Here is a 7,133-nt window from a genome sequence, read left to right as displayed (position 1 = left end):
TCCGCGGAGAGACCTATAAGACCGTAAATATAAAGGACTAATACGTCGCCTAGCGCGCAAGAGGCGCCTATATTGCCACGGTTTGTCAACCCGAATCTACCTACAATTTATCCTTTGCGGCCCAGGCAGTAGATCCGCAAAAAGAAAATATTAAGCAGCTTAATAAGCGCATTTAGTAGTAAATTAACAATACAGCAAGGGGACTTACTTTCGTACTATTAGACCTAAGTTCCCTTAGCTTACTAGCATTTACGGATGCCTTCTTCGCCAATAATAGGGACCTATTATCACAAATCGGCTTTATACTTGTACTTACGGACCGTAATTAGGACGTAAATATACTGCACTGGTCCTTAATTAAGTGCAAATAAGTAACCCGAAGTGTACTAGCTTCTAAACTATATACACTAGCCTATGGATTTAATATAGCAGCCGCAATTAAATCAACAGTCTAGAAGATTCTATAATTGGAGCAGTTACCCCTAGTTTTATGCACCGATTTAAAGTCCCTTTACGACTGCCTAGTTAAGCTAGGTATAATATAGGAGAAGAGGCTTATAGTTAACCTAATGTGCTTACGTTAAGCCTACGAACGACGCGAGATTACGGAGGTTAAATGGATTAGCGGCGGAAACAACCTAGTAGACGCCATGACTAAGGCAAAGCCGTATTAAGCCCTTAAAACCCTAATTAACACAAATAAGCTTAACCTAGAAGTTATAGAATGGGTAGAACGGGACTAATGGAGCACCTACGGTGGAAAACGGTGGAAAGCTATGGTGGAATTTGGTGGACTCATGTAACCCGCTAAATTTTATAGGGTAGTCGAATTAACCAATTACGATTTTCCATCCCCGGGATGGAAAATCGCCATTGGCTCGCTTAGCACTAGCGCCTTGGCGGCCCTCACGATCTAACTTATAGCTCGTCTACTGCCCGTTAAAAGGCCGTATGGTTTATTCTACGGACCGTAAGCAGAACTTACGGCCAGCTTAGGGCACCGTTTGGAAGGCAGCTTAGACGGCACCTCGGGGGAGATTTCCTATATATTTTCTTTTGTGTTTTATGGTTCTATTAAAGCAATTACGGAGGCTGTATACAAGTGGTTTCATTTTTCAAGTACCGCCAGTGTATAATTATAGCACCTGTCGTACCAACCGCGTGCCTACGCGTTCGGTACGCCAGGTACGCGTTTACGCGTTCGGTGCACTAACCACTCGCTTACGCGTCTGGTGCACTTATAAAGCACTAACTAATTAGGGGGAGGATGCATTAGTATATAGACCACGTAGTCTGCTTGATATAATTAACAGTCACCATCATCCAAAAGAGCATACGATACTATACGTATTTCGTGCCCCTGGATCTGACTTACTCGTGCTATTAAGTTAGTACGAACACTTATAAAGTTATTATAATAGAGTACTTTAGCTTATTAGTACTATAGTTATAAAGATTACTTATATACTTTTTATAGTATAGTTAGTATAGTAGTACTAGATAAGCCTCTTATAAGGCTTATTACCTATAACTTTTACTATATTATTAGTGGTATAGTATTAAGGATTATCCTTTTACTGCTTTTTTAAAACTCTTTTATATAGTCTAAATATTATAATAGGCTATTTACTAGGTTTAACTTACTAGGCTTATATTTAATCTTATAATTAATCTTAGTTAATTCTTTTATATAATAGGCACAGTATACTAATTAGCTCTTTATAATTATTAAGTATATATATTATATATAGTATACTTAAAATAGTATTTATATTATATATAGTATACTTAAAATAGTATTTATATACTTTAAAGCTTTATACTATAGTATAAAATTCTTTATTATAGGTATTATATTAAACTTTAGTATTATTAAACCTCTAGCTATAATATATAGTAAGGTACTAGTATTACTATATGCCTAAGCCCTTTTTAAAAGGCTAAAAAAGTATTATAGAAGAGGGTATAACTAACTACCGGTACTGTACCAAGGCATAAGATCGCTGCCTAGGAGGCTTTAAGACAGCGTTAGCACTACCCTTATATGTTTTAGATATAAGTTATAGGCGTTGGAGTTAGGCGTCTACTTTTATATATTTATATCACTTAATTTCCATAAATTTAGAATTAAGTTGCTTATTTAATTCTCTAACGTGTTTTACCACTCACTGGACCACCTCAAAAAACCACCAAAAATCGGGAAATTCGCATCTTGATATCTTAACAACGGCTTAATAATAAATTCTAAAATTTTATATTTAGCCGTTTATACCCATTTTAAGACTCCTGCTAAAGTTCTGGAATAATAAGCCTAGCCGTTGTCAAGATATCGAGTTTTGGCCCCCAATTTTGAGCGGAATTACTATTCCTCTAGAAGAACTTACTAAATTACTTCTAAAGTTAGATTAGAGTCTCGAAATAGGCATAAAAAGCTAATTATAAAATTTAAGAATTTATTATTAAGCCGTTGTTAAGATATCAAGATGCGATTTTCCTGATTTTTGGTGGTTTTTTGAGGTGGTCTAGTGAGTGGTTCGGTCCGGTGAGTGGTAAAACACGTTATACTGTAAAGCTTACAAAGGGGCTTATATAAAAAAATATAAAGTATATAAAACGCCTATATAATATCTATAGATAAAGCCACTATAGTAGTAGAACGCGACTACTACTCACTTAATAAAGATACAACTACTCTTAATTAAATCTAGGGTATAATATACCTTAAAGCTAATATATATAGTATAGCTAGAAAGCTTACGCGATATAAAAGGGTTATAGTAGACTTAAAGGTAAGACGCTATATAGAAAAACGTAACACTATAATATACTTAATAGGGGGCGACCTAATTATAATAACTAACAGATCTAGGGAAGGGAGAAGATAATTACCTATGTTTAGGAGTAGCGCGTATACCTTAATAGGTAGGGCAAATCGTTTAGAAACTATAGAGGATAGGCTTAAGCATATTAAAGATGCAATAAAATTATAAGAAATACTAATAACGTATATAATAAAGCCCTTATAGGCTAATATTATGGCTAGCGCCTAATTAGTGCCCCCTAGCGTATACCTAGCGTAGCACCTATTAGGTCTATAGTTAGGGTCTAAATACTAAAAGTAGTAGAAGTAGAGCTAGAATAGATCTTTATATTAATTAGAGTATATATACTAAAGGCAGTAGTAGTAAGGGTCCTATATAGTAGTAATATAGAGGTAATACTCCCTAACTAATAGGTAAAGAACTAGGCTATTACTTAGGGAGATACCTCTAAGTATAAGATTATCCGCTAGGACTACCTAGTTAAAGTAATTTAGGTACCCCTTAATATATAAGTAGAAAGTAAGTAAGGCGCTATAAATTTATAAAAAATTATAAAGGTTATTAAAAAGCTAGTCCTATAAATTACTATATTTAGAGTTATATAGCTTTATAAAGTATATATAATATATATAGGGGTATTATTAGGATTCTAAAGGGTTAAAATATATAATACCCTAATAATTAACCTACTAACCTAAGAGATATAGGCGGTAGCAGTATATAAAGGAATAGTTTAAATAGCCTCTAGTATAAAGCCTAGATAGATGTAAATAGAAGATACCTATAAGTTACTAAACTAACTAACACTATAAAAGGGCTAATAATAGTATAATATAACTACGGACACTTAAACTATAGAGTAATACGTCCCCTATTTAATAGCCTAGACCTAAAAAAGCACTAAATAATAGCTCTATAGGAACTAGTATATAAAAAGTAAACCTGTAAAATATGCTAACTAAAAGGATATTACCTCCTATACGAACTAGACCTAGCTACCTATATATACTTTCTAGTTAGTTAATATATTAATATATAGATATAGAGCTACTATAGTATTAGCCCTAATATAGGTAAACTATAAGTGGCTACTAATAGAGGCCAAACTAGTATAATTAATATTTACAACCTAAAGGACAATAAGTCCTAAATTGCTATATAAAGGCTACTTTAATAGGCTATTAACATAGCAGAAGGCGAGGTAATAGTCTTAGGGGACTTTAATATATACTATATATTATAGGGAGGACAGTAGGCTATAGTTAAGGTATAGGCAACTTACTTACTAAATAAGCTAGAAATGCGGGGCCTCGCCCTAATTACTTTAATTAGCGAATCTACCTAAAAAAGAGGAACCTAAGAGAGTATAATCGACCTTATATTTATATAAGAAATACTTATAAACTAACTAGTATTTTAATTACCTAGAAAATATATAGGCAATTACTATAGACTATATACCTATATAGATAACGCTTAACTTTACCGCATTAGTATAATAAACCTACTAGAGATATACTACTAAGAAACTTAACTAGGAAAAGTATACCTAGGAAGTTATTAATAGGCTAGCAGCTACGGAGGACGGAGCGAAAAGAGATTTCCCCTTCCTTTTTGGGACTAGTGGCTATCCCCTATGGGGTCGCCAAAGTTATGGGGGCTCTGTCGCCTAAGTAACGAGATTTTAGGCGGTCTATGCCCCTAGACCCGCCAAAGGCCCTTAAAACCTTAGCAACCTTATGGGCACCTTATGGGGAGAAAACCGCTAGTCCCAAAAAGGAAGGGGAAATTTCTTTTTGCTCCATCCTCCGTATACCCTAGGAATTATTAGAGAATATCTAAAGGATTATAAGTAACTACTTAGAAGAATATTACCTAAAAGCTTAGCCTAGTAAATACGCCCGCTATAAATAGTCGCTAAAGGCGGCCTAGTATAAGGAGGGCAAGGCGAGAGTATAGTATAATAAGCGAAGCCTTCTACTAATAGAGCTATAAGGCTCTAAAGAATAGGCTTAAGAAGATAATATAAAAAGAGGGTAGAAATAACTAGCGCTAATTTCCAAAAGAAATTATCTTAAACCCTGCTAAACTATATAATAAGAGACTCTAGCGTATATTAAAGTAAAATAAGCAAGCCGTTAAGGAGATACTAGGGGACCCCATCTACTTATACTCCGCTAGATAAAATAGGACTAGTATATAAATAATAATAAGGGAAAAATTAAAAGTACTAGTAAAAAGGTTCTTTTTAGATGTGTGTTACGGAATAAGGTTAGGAGACTCTATAAACGTTATAGTATTAACTAAATATATAATAGGATATTACATAAAGGTATAAGAGGTGCGTATATACCAGTAATCTATATACTATAGGGTGTTAAGGCTTACTAAGCTTACGTGCATAAGGGCTACTATGCTAGAATTTATAATAACGCGGGCTAAGTAGACCTATTAGATAATAGTAGCTAAATCTACCCCTTATTTTTAGAAATAAACTATATAGTATTAGTAAAAGAAATAAAGAATACTATATAAAAGCTCCTTACTAGTAAGGCGCTAGGGCTAGATAAGATTCTAAATAAGATAATTAAAGCCATAGTAGAAGCGGTAGTAATACTATAACTACCTACCTCTAGGGAGGTAAACTACCTAAATACTTTAAAGTAATAACTATCGGGAGTAAGGCAATTTGCCCTTACGTGCGGCAAATTGCCGTCACGTACCGTCGTGGCACTAGCGCGGTAAGAAACCTTAAGTTCCTTACCCTCCCCTATCTAATACAACAAGCTTTTCCATCACTATATCTACTCGAGTAGTATTAGTGATTTCCCCTATATTACTAACACTAATTAGTGGTTAAATACACAGTCAACTACAGAATAGCAAGGTTTTTAATAAAAGAGATAGTCTTATATAGGGGTACTATATACGCTTATATAGAATGGATCCCAGCAATACTATGCTACCTTAGACTTGCGGAAAACTAGTAATAGAAGTATTACTAAGTACTAGGAGATACCAAGTTGCGTCTATTACGTAGAACAATTACGTTTACGAAGATTTAGTTAAGTACTCTAGGTTAGAAGTGTTACTAAACCTAGGGTCTTAAATCAACGTCCGAAACGCGTTGAATAACATCTTAAATTGCCTACCTTTTGACAGCAAACCTACGAGATTCTATAAAACTAAAAACCCTACCTACCTTTAACATACGACACCCCGTTAATTCTACACTAATTATGGCGTTAACCTACCTAAAGAAGTATAAGAAGGACATTAACCCGGAGACATAGCATAAAGATATTAACCCTATAAATACCAAACAACAGGACCTAAACGGATTCTTACTATACTATATAGCACACTATAAAGACAGCGAATACAACAATACTATGCTTTGGTATTATATAAAGAAGGACTTCATTAGATAGATAAAGGAAATATAGGCTCTTATAATAAAGGTTATTATATAAAACTTCCGTAACTTCCTTTAGGAGAACAGAGTATTTATCCCTATAGATAGGGGCGCTATTAGAGATAATATTTAGAAGCATATCATTAACGCAAAAGAAGAGCATAAATAGACTCCATAAGAAATTAAGTACCAACTACGCACTATAAGGAAGCTTAACTTACGATAGAATCCAAATAATATACTAACAGAGACACGTTCTAATTCTATTGCTCTAGAGCAAGCGTAAGACCCCCTTACTTTGCGATTCAATAACCTTTAAACTCTACTAAAGTAAGACTAGGTACCACGCCGTGTTCTATCGGGCTTTATATCTCCACTGCAGCCTATAAAGTAATCCCTACCTTAATCTCTAATGCAATTTTAACGTGGCCTAATACCACTTAAAGGCACCTTAAAGATGCTTACAGAGCTTACAAAGCTCTATTTAGACCAGGAGAAGAGGTTTAGTAGAGAACTATATAATATCCTTAATTTAAAGCTGCGTATCTTCTATGACTATTACTAAAAGGTTGGACTAGAACCTAACTAATATCATAACGCCTATTCTATTATGCTTAAGGGCCGCGCCAGTACCTTCTATTATAATTATCTAGCAGGAAAAGGATATAATTTTAACCAAATAATATATAAGATAAGATGCTACTTTAAAATAGAAGAGAATAAGCAGTAGTATATGTCGGAATAAAGAGAGACTACCTTCCTAAGAATTATTGCTACAAACCTAGGTATCTCTCGGCTTAATTATCTTTAAAAGCTCTTTAATTAACTTTAGATAATTTAGCGTAGTTTATCTAAATCATATTAAGAGGACTTTAGCCTATATAATTAAGTTATTA

The sequence above is a fragment of the Cenococcum geophilum genome, assembly GCF_001692895.1.
Source record: "Cenococcum geophilum 1.58 unplaced genomic scaffold K441scaffold_14, whole genome shotgun sequence".
Classification (NCBI taxonomy): Eukaryota; Fungi; Ascomycota; class Dothideomycetes; order Gloniales; family Gloniaceae; genus Cenococcum; species Cenococcum geophilum.
Note: the sequence above shows the minus strand (reverse complement) of the source record.